The sequence below is a fragment of the Lynx canadensis genome, chromosome C2 (genome assembly GCF_007474595.2).
Source record: "Lynx canadensis isolate LIC74 chromosome C2, mLynCan4.pri.v2, whole genome shotgun sequence".
NCBI classification, from domain to species: domain Eukaryota; kingdom Metazoa; phylum Chordata; class Mammalia; order Carnivora; family Felidae; genus Lynx; species Lynx canadensis.
The window spans coordinates 19538070-19560859 of record NC_044311.2 but is presented as its reverse complement, the minus strand read 5'-3'; the positions used below and the strand labels follow the sequence as shown (position 1 = coordinate 19560859).

Here is a 22790-nt window from a genome sequence, read left to right as displayed (position 1 = left end):
AGCATGAGCAGGGGAGGGGAAGAGAGAGAGGGAGACACAGAATCCGAAGCAGGCTCCAGGCTCTGAGCTGTCAGCACAGAGCCCGACACGGGGCTCGAACTCACAGACTGTGAGATCATGACCTGAGCTGAAGTCGGAGCGCTCAACCGACTGAGCCACCCAGGCGCCCCTGAAATGCACTTCTTGAAAATCTCTCTATCCTATTTCCTTATCCAAGCTCAGCTCACACAGGATCTCTTCTAAAATGCTGCCCTTAATAAATCATCTACAATATTACAAATGCACATGCCTAAGACTGGATTCCCTAGAAAATAAAATTTGATTAAGAGTCAAATATAAATTGTGTCAAGTTAGAGATAGGCGAGGTTGAAATTCGAAGGAAAGACAAGGAAGATCATGAATAAGATAGCATATGCCAGGGGAATGTATTATTCTGCTAGCCACAGATTCTCAAACAAAAAAAGAAAGAAAAACACAAAATGAAACAAAACACAGCTGGTTGTTTGTTCTCACATTCTCCATAAGGGCCGTATGAAGTTACTCTGTCTCCAAATAGTTTGTCACTGTAAGGGAGACAAAGAGTGTGCAATTTTTCTTCTAGCTCTTTCCAATCTCCTGTCTGTGATTATTTGAATTCTACTTCATAAGATTGTGGGTAAATATACGTAAAAGTTACCATGTTGTCCATTACTGAATGTATAGTTTCATATTAAGTACATCCACATTATTGTGCACCCCATCTCCAGAGCTCTTCTGTTCTGCAAATTCTATTCCCTGAAGGCCACAAATCTCCTCTTCTCCCCTCCCATCTCCTGGCAACCACTGTTCTACTTTAACTACTGTAGGTAGCTCACATAAATCTATACACAGTACTGGTCTATTTGTGACTAGCTTGTTTCAATTAACATAAGGTCCTTAAGGTTCAACCATGCTGCAACATGTGACGGAACTTCCATCCTTCGTAAGGCTGAGTAATATTCCATTGTACAAATATACCACACTTTATCTATTCCCCCATGATGGACCCTTAGATTGCTTCTGCCTCTTGGCTATTGTGAATAATGCTTCAATGCACACGGGTGTACAAATTCCTCTTCAAGACTTTCCGTTCCATTCTTCTGGATGTACACATAAAAAGTGAATAGCTGAGGGGGACTGAGGGGCTCAGTCAGTTAAGCTTCTGATTTCAGCTCAGCTCATGACCTCAAAGTTCGTGGGTTTGAGCCCCACTTCAGACTCTGTACCAATGGGAGCCTGCTTCACATCCTGTCTCCCTCTCTCTCTCTTCCCTGCCCCCACTTGCACTTTCTCTGCCTCTCAAAAGTGCATAAAAGTTAAAAATTAAAAAAAAAATAAATGGAATAGCTGTATCACGTTAATCCCTTTTTATTTAACAAGCTGCCATACTGTTTTCCACAGTGACTGCACCACTTTACATTCCCAACAACCACACGCAAGGTTTCCAGTTTTCTCCACATCCTTGCCAACACTTATTTTCTGTTGTTGTTGTTTTTTAACCATTCTAATGGATATGATGTTCTTCAAGGTTTTAACTTCTTCATACTTCCAGGTTGTAAAAAGTGGCTCTTCTAGGAAGCCACTGAACAAGCCGTAGATGCCAAGCACCCATTCCAGGTAGGGAATGGATAGGAGCTTCTCCTATTTGGTTGGCACCACAGATGGGGCCTCCTTACACTGTGGCAGCTTTACAACTGCAGAGATGGTATAAGCAATTGCTAGATCCAATCCAGCCAAAGAAATCAACACCCAGGTTGAATATACAGGCAGGTAAGGCTAAGCAAATCCAAGACAGTGCACAAACTGTGTCTAATATATCTGTCTAAATCTGGTTTCTTTTGATGTATTTGCTATCATCTAAAACTAAATGTTTAAATGTATTTCCTCTAAATGTTCATATCCCCTAAAACGTGCAGACTTCTTGAGGGCAGGGAATTTATCTCATCCATCTTGGGACCTCGTCCCAAGGTCTCTAACAGTTCCTGACACATACATAACAAATACACAAATGCAGAACTATTTATAGACTAAAAATATCATTTACGTAGCTTCCTTTTGCCTAAAATCCAAATTCAGGTAAGTTTTTTTTTTTTTTTTTTTTTACCAGCTAGGTCTCCTATTTGGATAGAAGGCTTCCACTTCCAATTAGCATGTAAGGAACTACAAGAAGCAAGAAACTATCCCTTTTATGCTAAAAATAAGGACAAACCTGAAAAACTACAAAATCATAGTTTCAAAGAACTGAGGATGCAAAGAATCAAAAGGGAACCGAATTTAAGGAAGTGAAGATCCCTCCTGAAGAGAGAGGACAACCACGATTGCTTTTATCCCTAGAGGAGCAGTGGGAGAAGGAATTCACCACAGGACTGAGAAGAAACCAATGGAACTTTTAATGGCTATGTGTGGACCAGCATGATAGACTAGCATGCTTAAAGTCTTCCAACAGGGCAAATCTCTTCAGCCCCTTGCCTTGGCTCTTCACCAAGTACACAGCAGCAGTAGGTCACAGGTTAGGGTGGAATTTCTGAGATGCCCCCGAGGTATAGAAGGCCTTCTCCAGGTGCATAGCGCAAGAAGTCCTGCTGAAGGCTTGGCGTGGCAGGAGAGCCAAGTCTCTGAGCAAAACAGGATTTCACAAGCGGTCAGGCAACAGCAGCAAAAGGCTGGGGTGGAGGCAGGAGAGCTAAGAGACATTGACCCAAAGCACTGTGCATCTCTCTGAAGGCATGGGGTAGAGCAACCAGGCAAAGAGATTTTCTAAGGTACAAAATGGAGGCAGGACTCAAGAGCAAAAGGAATGAACCAGCTCCCAAGACAACTACCGTTCTGGCTATAAAGCTTAAGGGAATTTCTAAGTTTCCGCAGGGGCTCAGATCCCATAACCTGCTGAAGGGACAGTCCTGATTCTAGCCTTAGAATGGAAAGCAATGGTGACTTTAACCAGAATTTCAAATTTCAAACTCAAGTCATCTATGTATTAGATTAACTCAGCATGTCAGATACCTGACAAAGAAGAGGTATGACTTTTTATGGTGCTAATATTTTATCCCCCGCAATACCTTACACAAGATAGGCAGCATACATAAAAAAATATGAGACATGTAAAGAAGCAAGATCATTTCCTGTCTTGGCTGTGGACCACACTGTCAACAGAAGCAGACCCTAAATTGGTCCAAGATAAATTTGTTGAAAGAGGTGGTGGAAAGATGATCAATGTGCATGAATACCTGTAAAATTTCAACAGAGAGAATTATAAAAAGTGGGAAATGGAAACGAGAAAAAAATACTGTCACATATAATTAATTCCACAGTCTTACTCACAGGCTGGACACAAGAGAGTGAACTCGGGGCTTCTATACTTCCTCTTGCTTACGTCTAGGATGTTCCCTTCATTTACACCATGGGACTCATTCACTCACTTTCCTCAGTTCTCATCTCAAAGGTCATTTCAGCACTCCAACCTACCGCCTTCTTTTTCTACAGAACATTTATTATCTGAGGTTATGTATACAGACATGAAAACAAGCATTTGTATGTATGTATCTTCTGATAATAGAATTACTTTAAATTTGTCTAATTCTCCCTGTCAGAAGGTAAGCTTCTGAGATGAGACTTCGTGTTGTGCCTTGCTTTATCCCTAGAACCTAATTTCTCCATTGAGAATATAGTAGCCACTCAATTGGCATTTGTGAATTACTGAGCTAGTGGATACATGAATGAAGCCAGGTGTTTCCAGTAGCAGGTACTTGAAAGGTGAAAAGAAAGTTGTACTCTAACAACTTGCAGTGGTCAAATTTGAAAAGCATTAAGAACAAGTCTATGTAGAGACTCAAATGAGGAGTTCTGTGTTACTGAAGATGAATTCTGATGGCAGAATAAAAAAGAATTGGCAGGGATATAATGGAGATTAAGAACCAATTAAGACGTTATCAGCATAGCAAAGAAAACTATCAGCAAAATGAAAAATGATTTATAAATATTATCTCCCATAGGTTACATTTATCTGATAAGGGGTTAATAACTCAAATACATAAATAAATCTTACAACTCAAAAGCAAAATTATATACAATCTAATTTAAAAATTCCAAAAGCCCTGAATATATTTTTCCTACAATGCCATACAATGACAGGCACATGAAAAAATATTCAACATCACTAATCAGGGAAATGCCCATCAAAACCACAATGAGGTATCACCTTACCTATAGGAATGGCTATTATCCAAAAGTCAGGAAATAACAAGTGTTGGCAAGGATGCGGAGGAAAAGGAAACCTCTTGCATCGTTGATGGGAATGTAAATTGACACAGTTACTACAGAAAATCTTAGGGAGAGTCCTCAAAAAATTAAAAATACAAAGAACTACCATATGATCCAGAAATTTCACTTCTATTTACCTGAAAAGGAGAAAAAAAAACCCACGAATTCAAGAAAATAGCTGCACCCCCCCCAAGATCCTTGCATTATTTACAATAGCCAAGATACGTAAATAACCTAAGTGTCTATGTAAATAACCTATGTCTATACATCTATGAATGGATAAAGAAGATGTCATATATACACACAGTGCAGTATTACTGAGCCAGAAAAAAAAAAAAAAAAGGAAACACTACTTTTAGACAACATGGATTTTAAAAGCATTATGCTAGCTAGGTAAAGTAAGTGAGACAGAGAAAGATAATTACCATATGATCTCACTTATATGTAGAATTCAGGAACAAGAACTAAAACAAAACACAAACCCACAGATTCAGAGAACAAATTGGTGGTTGTTGTAGACAGTGGTTGAGGGGTGGGTGAATGGGTAGAGATGGTCAAAGGGTACAAACTTCTAGTTATACCATAAGCAGTGGGGATGCAATGCGTAGCACAGTGACTATAGTTAGTAACACTGTATCACATATTCAAAAGTAGCTGGAAGAGTCATCTTAAAAATTATAAGAAATTGTAACTATGCATGGTGATGGAGGTTAGTTACACTTACTGTAGCAATGATTTCATAATGTATGCATATACAAAATCAGTATGTTTTATCTTTGAAACCCATCTAATGTTCTATGTCAGTTTTTAGAACTTTGACTTTGCTTCACATATATGCAAAAGTTAATAGATTGTAAACCTAAGTGTACAAAGTGAAACTATATAACTTCTGGAAAAGGGCTAAAACCAACACAGCAACCAAACAGGAGAAAACCTTCGTTACACGGAGTTAAGCAACTATTTCTTGGGACACAAAAAGCATGAAGCATAGAAGACAGTGAAGTCCGATTTATTAACTTATCATTAAAAACTCTGCTTTTCACAGATACTGTCAGAGAAGGCAAAGTCAAGTCACAGTCAACATATAAACTTGGAAAAGAGGGAAAAAAAAGGTATTGCTATAACCAAGACACAAGTGGAGACGAGCCTGAACCCATATTGAAGGGGGAAGGAAAAAAATCACCAGCTTTTGAAACTAGATTGGATCAGGGGTGCCTGGGTGGCTCAGCTGATTAAGCGCCCAACTTCAGCTCAGGTCATGATCTAGCAGTTCTTGAGTTCGAGCCCCATGTCAGGCACTGTGCTGACAGCGCAGAGCCTGGAGCCTGCTTCAGATTCTGTGTCTCCCTCTCTCTCTCTGCCCCTTCCCTGCTTCCACTCTGTGTCTCTCAAAAATAAATAAACATTAAAAAAAAGTATACTGGATCAAGAACCAGTGGGTCTTTAAGACAATCTCATGGTAGTGGGGTAAAGACAAAAAGTATTCTAGGACAACTTTAAGGTTCACAGTTTTGTCAACTATAAGAATTGCAATCACATCACAAAGATAAATGAAGAGATCAAATGAAAGGTCTGAAAGGTAACCAAGAAAATGCACTCAAGGCTCAAAATGGTAATTTAGAAATCCTCCCATTCTGGATAGTGTTTCAATCTGTGAGAAGAGAGGCAGGTGATTCCTCAGCATTTACCATTTGTGACTCTCTTTCCTTGGGCTCTTACTATGTCCCACGTGTATGTTAGTTTTCCACAGGTAAGGCTCTAGCAATAAAACATTCATTTTCTTGAGAGCAGGAACTATGTCTTAAACTTTGTGTATTCTTCTCTATCCCAACGATTTCCCTGGCAATAGCAGGATTCAACAAATTTCATAATTCATCTGTTGGGTTATTTATATCTTACAGCCTAAAGTATTCTTTGCTCTTGATTCCAAATAAATTTCTTGTCTAGCTATGGAAAAATATTATCTTATAATGGACATGGCAGTCAGTGTGGATATAAGTTTTTTCCAGTATTGCTTGTTAGGTTTTTCTGATGCATTTTCTTTATACTCATCTCAATGCAGCAAACACACACACACACACACACACACACACACACACTCTCTCTCTCTCTCTCTCTCTCTCTCTCTCTCCTAGAATTTGAGAGAGTAACATCTGAATTCAAGACTCTAACCCACTTATGTGGCTTCAAACAACCTAGATATCAACATATTTTTTCTCATGTGAAACAAGCCCAAATATCCTTCATGTCATATCTAAGTGTAGAATAAGATGAGCCCTGAGGTACTTAAAGGTTGGGTAATATTTCAGATCATAATATTGCAATTCATATACAACTTACCATATTAAGTTACCTGCTCAGTCATTTTTTTCTCTGAAGTCAAGATTCTTAATGATTTCACCTTTCAAGAAAACTATGATGTGGAAAACCCGGGATCAAAATCCTAGTTTTTTTAAACAGTATTTTCCTTAGATTGGAACTGTATGTATTTGAATGACCATTTTAACCCTCTAGTGACTTGCTCCAATATTTAATACAAAATTATGTAAACTACTATGCAAAATTATGGTCTTTTTTAAAATCATGTATTTCCTAAGTTCTAGGACAGAAGCAATTATATGATGTATTATTACTATTATGGAAACATTTTTTAAAGAAAGAAAAAAATCACTCAAAAAAATCAGTCCATATCAATTGTAAATATGCTAAAAAACCTAGTGCAACTTAGAATCAAAGTAGTAACTTAATGTAAAGTATCATTTGGAGACTTGAGAGGCTGTGTTCTCTATTCAAATGTAATGAACATAAGCAGTAAATTGAACAAACATGTCCCATGGGTATGTGCTCATAGGAGCTACTCTACAGTCTTTTCCAACCTGCTGATAGAGTAATTCACCCCTGCTTGCTCCTAAGAGCACACGCCACTTTGAGTCCCAAGTATTATCTTAATTGTACGACTAAAAAATTCCAACTACTTATCATAATCTAGACCCACAGTTTGTAAGGTCTCCCTGAGCTAGCCTTTCCAGAGGTCGGTTTCCAGCAGAGAAACTGCTTGTCACCATTCCTGAAGCCATGAGGGTCCAAGCAGTGGGGAAAGGAAAGAGAAAAGCAATGTTCTTACTCAATGGCAACATTTTAAGCTAGCTCCCAATTCCAAGGGTGGCAGATGTTGAAAGTTAATTCCTTTGCTCTTAAGTGATTTTGTAACTTCTTCAGAGATTCCCCACATTAGAAAAATTTGTTTTTCTTTTCCAGGATCCAAGAGATCAATTTTCCTGCCACTCCCATTTAGCCCATTATCTTCAGCCACTCGCCACACACATTCTCTTTATGGAGTCCACAGAACTTCTAAGACACCTTTTTGGCTGGATTTCAAGCCCTTCCAGGCTGGTTCTCCCATGTGGCCATCCTCTGATCTATAGGTAAAACGCATTCACCCTTTGCCCAGAGAAAGGCTAGGAGCACATGCGTATCCAAACCCAGTGATGGCAACTCCACTTGCAAAGTAGTTAACTATCAGCCCCTAGTTCTCTGGTGCTTGTAACTCAGGAACATCATGTCAAAAATCTCCATAGTACTGATGAAGTACCTTCCACTAGCAAGCTCCTAGTCACCGCCCCCCCACAGCTAAGGTCAAAGCCAAGAATCACTGTACATCTTACACCTAAGAAATCCTTTTTCCCAAATCCTCTAACCTCTCCAACAACCCAATTTTTCTATCACCCTTTATGGGTGAAGAGAATCTAAAATCTGTGAAAATGCTTCTTTATGTCTTTCCTTTGAAAATTTGCATCTTGATTTTCTACCTCACGTTACAAATTTTATCTTATACCTTCATTCCTCTGCTGGGCCTTCCAGTTGCAGAAAAATAAACATGAAGTTATATATTACCCTAGTATTCTTCTTAAATATTTCATTAGGGCAATTTGTTTTCTTATACCTTTGCTTAATAAGCAACAGAAACTTACTGTTTCCTTGACATTCTGCTGCTGCAAGGGGAAAGAATCCCTGAAGAAAGGAGATATATACAGCTAATAAATCAATATAACTTATGATTTCAAAATAAGAGAAGAGCTTAGAAGATTATACAGTCTAGGTCTCTGAGGTATTGTTCATTTAAAATGTTAACAGTAAAGCACATAACCGTTTCTTTCAGACTTTAAGCCAAACCCAAGTTTCGAAGGAAGACTTCTTTCTTTCAATGTTAGGTACTGAGGCTGCATGTAGGGGGAAAAAATTCAGTCTTCTGATAAAATATACTTAGTTTTATAAAAGGCTCAGTAGAGTCAATGACAAATGTTAGGAATATGTAAAACAGTTGTTCACCAAACTTTGTATGTATATTTAATATGAAAGTTAAAGAGCTGATAATACAGAAATAAACTTTAGCAATATTTGCCTCAGTGCTTAACACATACAGTAGTTTCCAGAATGAGCCAATGCTGTTAGCTAATACAGAAATTTACATAGTTACAGGATCATTAGAATGATTAGACCATGGTGTGGGGACAAATAATCCCAAAAGCTGACTTAAAACTGAAGACTGCTTATATCACATGCCCACTGGGATCCAACAGAGGGACCCTGATCACAGTAATAACTCAGGACTATTTCAGGCTTATGAAACCAAGTGCCATTTCAAATGTTGTCAAGTGCTGTGCTAAGGGGAAGGCACTCTGCAGGGTTTCATGTAAGTAATTAAGTTCTCCACCCAGAAGTGATGCATCACTTCCTCTTGTGATTTATTGTGCAAATAAAGTCACATGATGCTGTCAACCACAAAGAGGACTGGAAGTACAAACCTACTATGTGCTTAAAAATACTGACTGAAGAGCATTAAAGAGGACCACAGCTTTATAGATAGGTTCTATCTGTATGGCAAGCAAAATGGCCCATGATTATCCATGCTTACAGCCTACCAATTTAGCAATATCAGAAAAAGACTTTGTTTCTTGGTAAGTCTGCCCCCTCCCCCCAAAAGAGGCTTCAGAAGGTAACCCAAGCTTTTGTCAAGGGTCTTAACAGATCTCAGTCAGGTGGCCATTCTCTCAGAGATACTTTCAATCACATGGCTCTATCTTCCATCACAAGGGTGGGCACATGACCTCGGCTGGCCAATCAGATCTCTCCATGATAGATCATAGTCTGAGATAGTGACAGCAATCAAGCCACAACAATCAAAAACTATTTGTAGGGCTTTCCTAACAAGACTTGTTTTTTATCTGGTATTATTAGCTATAAAGATAATATTATTCTTAAACTATGGCACCTATTTTTCACTTACATTGAAAAAGCCTGTCTGAATATTAAACCGACCAATCAGGATGAAGAGCTTTTAAAACGAAAATATACAGTCTTCATGACTTTAAGTCTTTATATCCAGTTACATCTTAAGTGAGCTCCACCCTTGATCTTCTCATTGAAGTGACCCATTTACATTTCTTCTGCCTGGCCTTAAAAACAATAAGAGAAGGCTCTCCTTATGCTGCTTACTAAAGAAGTATTTCTTTGATCTACGTAATTTCAAATGTAGATATACTCCTTGAAAACTATTTTGAGACGTTATATTGATCATTGCTGTATAGTTTAGGGACTTTAAGAAAGTAAGATATTTCAAGTTATTAGGAACAGATTTTTGCAGGTCACTTTTCCTCAATTGTTCTTGGTAACAGGACTTTTACTAATGGCAGCAATGACTTTACCTTGTTTAGAAATTACAGTTGTGTAACCCATAGCTATAGACTAACAAAGTACTTTCTCCTAGAAAAATTGACCCTGATAGAGCATAACAGTGTTTTCCCAAACACCAGCATTTTCCTTAACTAAACTTCTAGAAATGGGGTCATTTTACACACAACCTTCAGAATGTTTTATAGTATTGCCCTCTAACTTTGAGACCCAGGGAATTATTTTATCACCAATTTAGGCTTGAGGACACAAGTCCTAGTTTACCCCCCACTATATAGTATGCAACTGACATTTTAAAACTAAAACCAAATGTCCCCATGCCAGGCATAGAGATTACCTACCTATACACGCACACGCACGCACACACACACACACGCACGCACACACACACACACACTGAAGCCAAATGAAGGAGTCTTCGGTTATATTGTAATTTTTCGTCTTTCAATCCTTTTCTCTTCAAAGGACAGATATTAAAATTTGTTATCTTCAGCATATTAACACCAAAGATTATTTAATTACAAATAATGGGTATTTGTTGTTTCCCCACTTATTTTCAGGTCTTTGAATCTTATATCTCTATTACAAATGTCTGATCATTTTGTTGTTAATCACATCTCTCTGCATCATGTCTAAGAATGGGCACTCTGAAACCAGCTAATCTGAGATTAAATTCAGGATCCTCCTCAAATTACTATACTCTTCTGTCCCTCTGCTTTCTCTTCCAGGAAATGGAAGTAATAGCTTACTCATAGATGGTTGGGAAATAAAGTACTCTATTAAAACATTTAGAACAACGTGTGTCATATAGGAGTTCAATGTAAGTTTTATTACAATTCTTATTATTATTATACTTTGAGGAAGTTCTTATATGACCCATGCCTGGGGGCACCTGGGTGGCTCATTTGGTTAAACATTCAACTCTTGATCTCAGCTCAGGTCATGATTTCCTGCTTAGGGAGACTGAGCCCTGAGTCTGCTGACAGTGCAGAGCTTGTCTGGGATTCATTCATTCATTCTCTTGTGTGCACACGCTCGCTCTCTCTCTCTACCCCCCTTCCCCCACTGGTACTCTCTCTCAAAAATAAATATACTCTAAAAAAAAATTTTACCCATGCCTGATTTCCAAATTATCCCCCCAAAAGACTTAAGTCCTCTATTTCCTTAGAAATATACCACTAAAATCATGGGAGACATGACATAGACATCTTTAGAGATTTTTAAAGGTTTGTGGATTCTAAATAGTACAATCAAAAATGTTAGGAAATGAGTTATGCAATGAACTATAAGGATATACTGGCTTTTTAAATTCTTCCACTCCTTCCCCTTTCCCATGTAACCCTCTCTATCTCCCTCTACAGAGCTGAAAGTTTAACGAATAGTAATGCATCTGCATTAAATCAAAACACGTTTAAGAGAGTGTACATAATGCCTTATACAGCCAAGTAAGATAGAAAAACAATATGTATATTATATATATTTAGACTCTCAGTGTTGACTTTATTATGTTACTTGTATATAGAAAATCTTAGTATAAACTAATTATAACTATTGTTCTCATTCAACAATAAAACCAAGTTAAAACTCAAGAAGTTACAAAGCCAATAAAAACATAGTTATTAAGCAACAGTAATTTAACATAACTGGTATTTTTGCTGAAACTAATCCAAGAGTCGCAGCCCAAATACACTACTAACTTCTACAACACACACAGTTTTGAGTTCTACATTCTTCACTACTTTGTACTTCGCTGTAATTCAGTTTTCTCAAATCTAATACCTAATGTAAGGACTGGAAAAGCTTTGTCCAAACACCCTGCAGGAAAGACACTTGGCCCCCACTTGATATTTACTATTAAGTTTGGTTTTGCCTTCTACATATTAGAACTGGACAACTGAAACAGTGCTACGCAGCCCAATTCCAGTTCTGAAATTTCTAGATAGACATTCTCAGGTTCTTAACGAAAAAAAAAAAAATCTTACATTTAACTGTATTGCATTTGACATGAAAGTACTATTTCCACAGAGAATTGTGAAAACATGTTACAGTAACTCCCAGACCCTAATAGGAGACACCTAGATTTACATCAAACAGCCATCCATTCCTCTGCATGGGTGATTCCAGTAGCACTGCTTCTTTCTTTCAGAGCAAGTGGAGAGAGAATACTTATATTTTTAATTTTATTTTAATGTTTATTCATATTTGAGACAGAGAATGAGCAGGGAAGGGATAGAGAGAGGAAGACAGAAGATTTGAAGTGGGCTCTGCGCTGACAGCAGAGAGCCCGATGCGAGCTCAAACCCACAAACCATGAGATCATGGCCTGAGCCAAAGTCGGACGCTTAACCGACTAAACCACCCAGGAGCCTAGAGAGAGAATATTTTTACTGGGAGAAGTCACTTTGAAATAGGCTGAGCAATTTGTCTCAGTTTGGCCAGGCCTCTCCCACTTTTAGGCAACAAATGTCCCATGTCCTAGGAACCTCTTCAGTCCAGAGAAAGCCAGGATGGTTAGTCACTCTGCTTTTGAGCATGGAGCATTTGATGTGTTAAAGCAGACCTGTGTCTGGCCCCACAATGGAAGACAAATGGTTATTAAGTGGGCCTATCACTAACCACTTCCTCTTCACTCAACCAAGTCTACAGACTTCCCTACCCATCTCCTGGAACCAAGAAGAATTTAGTCCTCTGCTGGCAAGACAGCAAAAATTGGGAATAATCTCAGGCACTCCACATACTACCAACAATCCCCTGAAACACTTTTTGAGGTGGTTATCTTATCTGCTTCTACCTTCAACCCTTGGATCTCCAGCTTTCCTCCTTTTAGCCCAAGGGCTAATACCCAAGAGCAGGAGATTCTTCTGATACCTCAGCTCATTGGGGGTTATTTTCAGGCTTCACACATTACAGGAAGAGAAACTACAGATTTGTCTTTGATGAATATCATAAATCAAATCTAACAACATGTCATACTATATATCATGACCACATAGGGTTTATCCCAGGAATGCAAAACTGGTTCTACACCCAAAAAATCAGCTAATACATCACATTAATAGAAAATTCTAAGGGATCTGCTAAAACAAAAAACCTGTTAGAATAAGAGAATTCAGCAAGTGTGCAGGATGTATGCTCAACATATTGAAATCCATTGGTTTTTTTATACAGTAACAACAGGCAAACAAATAGAAATTAAGAAAACAATTCCATTTAAATAGTCTCAAGAAGAATAGATAAGAATAAACTGAACAAAAAAGTAGCAAACTGACACTCTGAAAACTACAAAATGCTTTTGGAAGAAGATTAGACCTAAACAAAGGGGAATACATCAGAAGACTTAATATTGTTGAGAGGGATACTTCCCAAATTGGCCTTACAGATTCAACACAAGCCTTATCAAAATTCCAGCTGGTTTCATCACATATATTGCTAAACAAATCCACACGTTTATATGGAAGTTCATGGGACATAGCACAGTATAAACAATCTTGAAAAAGAATAAAGCTTTTCAACCCACTTAACCCCTGCTGCATTTTCCAACTTTTCTTAAAATATTTCAGTTCAGAGCCACAAACATGATTTTATAGGCTTAAGTAGTGTAGCAAAACCCCAAAAGGGAAAACCTGAAGACCATACCTAAATATCACATAACAAAACCCCTAAAAAAACAAAACTACCAGAAAACAGAGAATGTAACACATCACACACAAAGGCACAACTCAGATAACTAAAGATTTCTCAACAGAAACCAGAGAACTGTTTCAATCCTTTTCTACGGTTGCTGTAACAAATTATCATCAATTCTGTGGCTTTAAAGAACATAAATTTCTTACCTTACAGTTTTGTAGTTAGGAGTCTGACGTGGGTCTCACAGGCTAAAATCCAAGCATCCGTAAGGCTGTATTCCGTTCTGGAGGCTCGAAGACAATCAGTTTCCTTGCTTTTTCCAGCTTCTAGAGGCTGCCCAGGTTCCTTATTTCCATCAGCCTTTTTCAAACCTAGCAACACTCATGTCTCTGACCATTTATCCAGTCATGTCTCCCTCTGACAAGAGCTGTAAAAGTTCTCGGTTTTGTTTTTTTAAGCGTTTGTTTATTGATGAGAGAGAGAACGCACACTCACGAGTGTGAGGGGGCAAGAATCAGAGACAGAGAGAGAGAAAGAGACTCCAAAGTAGGCTCCGCATTGTCCGCACAAAGCTCCACTCGGCTTGGGCTAGAACCCACAAATGATGAGATCGTGAACCAAGCCAAAACCAAGAGGCGAACGCTCAACTTACTGAGCCACCCAGGTGCCCCAAGGTTCTCTACTTTCAAGGGTGCATGTTTTTAAATTTAGCTCACCTGGATAATCCAGCATTCTCCCTCCATCTTAAAGTCCTTAACTTAATTACAATTAAGTTGCAAAGTTGTAAATAAGGTAAACTATCCACAGGTTCCAGGCATTAAAACATTAACATCTTTGAGGGGCTATTTTTCCGTCTCTCGCAACATGGGACACCAGTTTTAAGGTTCTGGGAGGAAAGAACTATTAACTCAGAATTCTATATCCAGCAAAAGAAATAGCCATCAGAAAAAAAAAAAAAAAAGAAAAATAAATAAATAAATAAGTAAATAAGTAAATAAGTAAGTAAATAAATAAATAAAAACAATACAGTTTGGAAACAAAGAACAAACTGATGGTTACCAGAGGTGAGGTGGGTGGGGAAATGGGTGACATAGGTGAAGGAGATTAAGAAGTGCACTTATCTTAATGGAAAAAAAAAAAAAGTAAAACAATAAAATAAAGTAAATGATTGTGAAAATAAATTATTGAAGAAATCAAAGAACTTTTGTGTAGGTTATACCTATAACTATTTGGTGTAACTAGAAATTAAAGCTTATCATTTTATTAAATGGTTGTTAATTTTAAGGTAAAACTATATGTATTAATGTAAAAAACATTCTTATTTAAAAATATATCTTATTCAAAATATGTAGTCATTGTTTTAAATGCTTGCAAATCCCTTTAATGTCTGGCTTAATAGCAAACTAGATTCTCTTCCTGTTCCTGCACTCAACCTGTTGTATGAACTCCACTGCGCACACATGAATGAATGAGAGTGGAAACAAACATCTTAGAAATTCCATGAAAATAATTTTGACTCACAGACCCCTTGAAAGGATCTCTGTAACATATTTTGAAATTCACTGAAATAAACAAATCCCAAAGAAATGCTTTATACAGGAAATATATATATATAATTAAAATATCAGTGTGTCTATTAATGGAGCACTTACTGATACCCAAACAGTAATTTGATATGAAAGTACCATTTGAAGCTAAACTTAAAGTCAAGCCAAGCCTCAAATAGAGGGCACATCTTTCCAACTTCAATTATATTTTCTTAATGCTCTGGAGAACTCTTAGCTTTACTAAAATCCTACATTAATTTTTTTCCTTACCTTTTTCCTTAGAATGAAAAAGCAAGGTATCAATTTCTCTTTAAAAGGGACTAAACCTCCAACAGTTTCCAACTGTGAAGGAAAAAAATTACAGGAACAGGGCACAGACTGGTCTACAAATTAGTATTACCTTGAAAGCTGTTAAAGCTACATTGGTCCCAGGACAGGCCAATTAAGTCCAAAGGGGTGCAGGGCTCACCTCACCACATCCCTCCTGACTTAATTGGGTTTTGTTTAAAGCCTCCCTGGACATTCTAATTAGCAGCCAGGATTGAGAATCACTGTCTTAGTGACTCAAGAGCCCCAACCTCTGACTTTATTTCATCCCTCCCTAATGCCTCAACCTTCTTATAAACAGCCCCAGAAAAGAATAGGAAGTTTGAACAACAGCAGCTCTCGGCCTTCAGGCATTATGGAAAAATATGTATTTTAGCTACGACTTTTCATCTTAGTAGCTTAAACTTGCTAGTACTGTTTAAAAGTGGTGGCTTCTCTCCCCTGTATCGTCGGATTTCAGGCAGCACCAGTTCCACAGGTATACGGGGTGCAGGTACACAGAAGCCTGGCACTCACAGGGGCCCCGGATTTGGTTTATGGCTCCGCTGTCACGCTCTTGCAATTATTAAGAATTGTTTAGCAAGTATCCCTGCATTTTCATTTTTCACTGAGTCCCATAAATTAGGTAGCTGGTCCCGATTTCAGGCTAAATCATGAATTATAAAAATTTGAAGAAGAATGAGCTGACAGTATTACGACAAGAGAGCCATAGAATGGGCTACGTATACAAGATGAGATTCCACCTACAAGATAAATAAGTCCTGAAGGTGTAACATGTAGCATAGTGTCTAGAGTTAACAATACTTTTTGTATATCTGGAAGTTGCGAAGAGTGTAGATCTTGAAGGTCCCCATCACAAGAAAAAAAAATTGTACTAAATGTGTTGACAGATGTTAACGAAATTTACTGTGGTGATGATTTCACAATATTTACAAAGGCTGAATCACTATAGAGTACACGTGAAACAAATGTTACATGTCAATTATATCCCAATATTTTAAGGGGCATAATAAAAAAGGAAAAGGCAACCTCCGGAATGGGAGAATATATTTGGGGAAAAAAAAGAAGAGGTTCACATGATTCCATATATTCTTAATCCCTAGCTCTTTCTCTCCTTCTTCTAAAAGCCCCAAACCACAATGTATAACCTCTTTTCCACCTCAAACTCTTATTCACGGCCTATGTCCTTTTTACTGAACGGGGGTTACAAAAGGAATCATGTCAGTGCAGTTCCTAACAAAAAGCAGAGGACCAAGCAAGTTAGGATAATTTGAGAAGGTCTTACAAACACATGTAGAGGCTCTAGGAAAACAAGAAGGTACTAGTTAACTAATCCAGACCAAAGGCAATGACCCACAGGCTTGGAAGGAATCATGCAGAGGAGGCAACTTTGAGTCAAGTATTGAACTTCAGTCAAAGAAGCCAGTCAGAGGCAACTTGAGCCAGAAAAGGAAATGCTTAGACCTCATTCTTCTCTCCCCTGCTGATCCATAGGCTTGGCACCCCACTGGCCACACCCAACCAGAAGTTGGAGGGCAAAAAAGACCATGCATTTAAGCTTTACAACTTGGTTGCCTGGGGCAGAAGAAGGTTAGAAAATGGGTCTTGAGATGAGAGTGGAATTATGTATCACAGTTAACCCCATTTCCCTCTTGGCATAATTTTGGCCCTTTGAAAAAATCATGTCCCAACACAGGAAATGTTTGAAGTCTTATTGGCAACTGTGAAATAGAGTGATGTCAACTCAAGTCACACTCCTACCCCAAAACTTAATATGCTAGCCCAAATTGGGGTTCTTCATATAAAGGAAAAGGAAAAAGTGAAAAAAAAAAAAAAAGCAATTAGGTAACATAAATCATAGTTGCTTCGATTGTTCTTTCTGTGTCTGGTTCCTAAGACCTAAATTTGCAATTAGAGCTTCCTTCTACTCCACAAACTTCATTCCTGTGGGAAGTGAACTAGTGGTCTTGTCTTAATATTAGGTTATCATATTTTTCTATTAGCCAGGACTACTGGGGAAGGAGGTATCCTAAGTCCCTCCAGCACATTCTCTGGATCCCAGGTATTATTTTCGTTGCACCCACTGTGGAAGCGAAATCCAATTTCTCTTTGATAACAGGCATCTATTTACCCTGCCCAAATAATAACACTATTCTCTGCTTGGTTGGTTCAGTGACATACATACATACATACATACATACATACATACATACATACATACCTCATATTATGTATAGACAGAGAAGAAATTCTATCTTCCAATTCACAGGAACTATATTACTTGATGAGAGAAATCCTTGCTTGAGTACTAGGTCCTCCAAACTCACTGGGCCCAGGGGTCCAGAAAAGACCAAACAAAAATACTTACAGTGAATGAACAGGTGTCATATTGAAGGGTGCTACTCCCATCTCCACCCATTGGTCTTGATCCATGCATTTTGACTACAGAGTAGAAAGCATAACAGGGGCGCCTGGGTGGTTCAGTTGGTTGAGCATCTGACTTCGGCTCAGGTCATGGTCTCCTGGTTTGTGAGTTTCAGCCCTGCATCAGGCTCTCTGCTAACAGCTCAGAGCCTGGAGACTACTTTGGATTCTGTGTATCCCTCTCTCTATGCTCCTCCCCTGCTCACACCCTGTCTCTCTCTCTTAAGAATAAATATAAAAAGTGTTTAAAAAAGAAAGCATAACAAATATGTATATGTGCATGCGTGCATGTATATATATATGTTTAAGTATGTGTGTGTATATGTGTATTCCAATTCTCTTTCTTCTTATCTATTTAGGTGCAGGATCTTAATAAAAGGATCTTGTAAACACTTTAACAACTATTGTATTTTCTAATGTGTGTGTTTGTGTATGTGTGTGCTAGAGAGACAAACAAAGGAACCAAACTCATCAAGTCTATTTAAGATTAATGAATTCACTTCAAGAGATTTAAGGTTGTAATTAGCTCACAAATTTTTATCTCCAAAACACTGCACAACCAACAGTGGTTTTTATAAAATCTATTTTATAAAGAAAGAAAAAATGAGTAAATTGAGCAAGGAAAATGAAGATACAGCGGAGAATACACAGACTCCATTAAATGATTTTAAGTTTATTAGAATTTTAACTAGAGAAAATTCATCAAGTCACTAAGTTAATAAAACTATGAAAACATCACCTCTTGCCATGTGTGTCTACAGAATCCCACAACTTACATATAGTCCTTTCTTTCAATATTAAATATTCGGTTATTTACAAGAGTTAACAATGATTAAAATATACTTATTTTCTTTCTTCATTTTCTTATTAAATTTTTCTAGATTTGCTTTTCTTGTAGCCTTTAGCCTTATACCTTACTTGTCATACCAGCCTGGTTTCAGTATATTTTAATGAAAATATCTGATTGTAAAAAAGAGCATTAGGAACTCTGTTAAATGTTATGTTCTGAGAACAGTATTTCTTTACGGAGGCAAATGAACAGAAATATGTTTGGTTTTATATTATAATTTTATTTTTATTTGACCAATGAAATGTCAGAAAAAGGGATGCAAGTGTCCAAGATGGTTTACTCCTTCATATATCCGTTTAACTAATGTTACACCTACTACGCAACATCTACTGTGGCAGACACTATTATATGCACTGTAGGGAGTGAGGAGGATGAACATGGTTAATAAATAAAATACATAAAATCTTCTTAGCCCTCAAGGGACACATAATCCAATATTAAGGATTCAATATGTACATGATGAACAATTAATTAATTAATTAATTGAAAGTATGGGATAGTAATAATTTCAGAAGAAGAGGGTCCTGTAAGAGTTCAAAATAGGAGATTCACTTTGTGGGCTTAAGGAAACCCACCTTTGGGGAGAAGTTTCCCTCTGAGAACAAAGAGCCCCTGGCAGCTGAAAAATGGGCCATGAGTTAGGGGACTGATGAAGCAGAAATACTGATTTTAAAAAGCATTTGCTTTAAATTGCTAGTTAAAACTTGAAGTATATAAAGTCATCCATGGAAAGAAAATAAAAGAGGCCTATGCCTTAACTTCGGACAAAAGGGCATTTCCTGGTTGGGTGGGTCACTTAGGATTAAATGATTACGTGAAGGGCACTGAGAAAGAAAGGCTTAAAGATGAGGAAGATAATATCTACTATGAAAGTAAAAGTTTCAGTGAGAATTTCAACTGGTCAGCCCCAACTTAATGCCTTAGCAGAAAGCAACACCCCCCCATATGCAACAGGGACTAGCCCTGAAGAGCACAGCTTTACTCATGGAAAATACCGTGGATTCTCTGTTTATCTCATACTTTTTTTTGCAATGATTATTTCCAGGCTTTTGGCTCCATTTCCCTTTTGGCCCTCGTTCTCTAGCTGAATGCTTTTGAGCATTTCAGCATCTGTAGACCATTCATTTGGCTTTCGGTGCACTCATAATCCACAAATTTTAGATTATTTTTAAACCCTTTCCAAAACAATAAAGCAGTATTGTAAACTAGTATTACTACTAGTAGTAGTTTAATAGTGACGAAAAGTAAAGTTTCTTTCAGCAAATTTTCCTTAGCAACTATATGTGATGCAATGCCAAATAGCTTGGGCATAGATCTGATTTTCTATTCAGACACTTTCAATTTACTTTCCTATTCTATACTTTGGTTAAACGTAAAACTTCAAATTTACATATATCATCATCAATGGCAGCAATGGTCCAAACAGGAGCTTAAAAATCATGGAGACATATCTTTTTGACTTACTACTTTAAGAGCATTATCAGATACTAACATAATAGGTATACTATAGCCAAAGAGGAAAACACTGACTATTTCTACTTGTGAAATAATGGAGACTTGTTTCCCAATTTGTGTTTTGTTTGTATTCAGCTTTGGAAAGTTTTATTTAAGAGTTAGAATCTATAGCAAGTTTTAGATATGGTTTGTAAAAATTTCCAATATGTCATTGTTTTGTTTCTTCAATAAAAAGTAAAAATCACAAAACATAAAAGAATATCAACTCTGAATAATCAAGCCATTTTGGGGGCTCAGTCGGTTAAGCTTCTGACTCTTGATTTTAGCTCAGTTCATGATCTCATGGTTCCTGAGAAGTCAGGATCTTAACTAACAGCATGGAGCTTGCCTGGGATTCTCTCTCCCTCTCTCTCTCTCTCTCTCTCTCTCTGCCCTTTCCCCACTTGCGCTCATATTCACTCTCTCTCTCTCTCTCAAAATAAATAAACTTAAAAAAAATCAAGCCATTTTTGGTTGTGGTATCACAATGTGGTCTTCATCACAAATTCCAGTATTTTATCAGATCTTCTACATATTGACATTCAAGAACACTAACATGGAACTTAGGGACCAAGATGATGGAGCAGCATGGAAGTTCTTTGCTTCTCTTGTCCCTGAAATGCACCTAGATCAGCACCAAACCATTTTGCACACCTAGAAATCTGATCTGAGCATTAACACAACAATCTGCATAACTTGAGCCACAGAATTTGGCAGGTACACGGTATGGAGAGGTTAACTAGGGGAGAAAGAAGCTGTGGAGGGTAGGTAGCTGTATTTGCAGATAGAAGACAGAGAAAGGGGGGAGGGTACAGGAAAAGCACTTCCCCCAAAAGTATCTGGAAAGAAAGAAAAAGCGTGGAAATACCCACAAAAGACTGAACAAGAAAGGGGAAAAGGAGAAAGGAGAAGGTATCAATACCATTAGGACTCTATAAACAGGGGAGAGCACATTGGAAATTCCACAGCTCAGTTCCTGGTGGTGATGTGGTGGGAAGGGTGACTGACTCATCAGGAGTAGGCAACAAGGTCTGAGGGGTCCGCGGGCCACACGGGGAGAAGTGGTTCCCCTGCTAGGAGGGCATTTGGTAGAAGCCGTATGGCCTCCCCACAGGCAAAGGTCTCAGGGACGCTGGAGAACATGATTGCTGGTATTGAACAAAAATGCCAGGGTGCACTAGTTGTGTATTGTGATTTACCATAATCCCTGAACCACTGCCTCCGCGTGATCACACAAACTTATTCTAGGGCAGGCCGGCACCCAGCCACCATCTCTGAACCTCTGCAGTTGTGCGCATGAACTTCCTGGGGGCAAACAGGCATCTGGCCATTGTTCTCGAGACCCTTCTCCAGAGGGTCAGAGTGGGTCCACGCTGCAGGGCCCACAAAAGTGAGGGGTTTGGAAAAACAGCACCACCTGAGATAAAACTCAAGAGGAAGGTGCTGCCTGGCAGGCTGATGGCTTAGAAGCAGGTAGTGAACTGAAGCCGGAGACAAAGGAGGGATACTTGATTGCTGATAGGTGAGAGCACAGAATTCTGGAGCTAGAGACTGGGAAGCTGGGTGACACCATTTTCACCTCTTCTGGGCATGCGCATACACACACACACACACACACACACACGCCACACTGAACAACCCCAGTAAGCTGAGCAGTGCCACCTAGTGGAAATCAGAGCCATTACACCAAGCCTTGTCCAAATGCACCAACCACACCCTAGAAGACCACCAAAAGTCTCTCAGTCGGCTTAGTGCATGGACTATAAAGTGCTTCACAGTTTGACTACTAGGGGAAACTGGATGTAATTTCATTTGGATTTCATTCTGTTCACTGCTCCATCTATTTGGGTTTTTTTCTTTTCTTTATTCTTGGATACAGAAAGAGATAAAATTATTTTTATTTTCCATTTTTTATATGAAAATATTTTATTCTTTTCCTATATTTTTTATTTTTTGTTATTTTATTTTTAATTCTATTTTACCTTCTTCATTTCATTTTATTCTATTTTATTCTATACATTTTTTTTTACTTTTTAAATGTTTTCTTACTTTTCTTTTCTTTTTTTCTTTCCTTTTTTTCTCTATTCTCTCAAGCTTCTTTCAACAACCAGACTAAAACATACCTAGGACCTAGCTTCCGTTATTTGAGTTTTGTGTTGTTTTTAATTTTTCAATTTTCAATTTTTATATTAATTCTTTTTCTTCCTCCAAATATAACAAAATGAAGGAATTCACCTCAAAGAAAGAACAGGAAGAAATGACAGCCAGGGACTTAATCATGAGAGATATAATCAAGATGTGTGAACTAGAATTTAGAATCATGATAATAAGAATACTAGCTGGGGTTGAATATAGCATAGAATCCCTTTCTGCAGAGATAAAAGAAGTAAAATCTAGTCAGGACGAAATTAAAAATGTTATAACTGAGATGCAATCTCGAATGGATGCCATGGCAGCAAGGATGGATGAAGCAGAGCAGTGAGTCAGCGATATAGAAGACAAAATTATGGAGAATAATGAAGCAGAAAAAAAAGAGGGAAACTAAGGCAAAA

General features: G+C 38.0%; 1 long non-coding RNA gene across 1 annotated transcript in view; it reads right to left on the bottom strand.

The window, feature by feature from the left end:
• The window catches only part of LOC115523576, a 339129-nt gene extending 325084 nt beyond the window's left edge, over window positions 1-14045 (bottom strand). Inside the window, exon 1 of the long non-coding RNA XR_003971784.1 lies at window positions 13803-14045. This is a non-coding gene — a long non-coding RNA (uncharacterized LOC115523576). The remainder of the gene's footprint in view (window positions 1-13802) is intronic.
• Between the last annotated feature and the right edge of the window lie 8745 nt (window positions 14046-22790).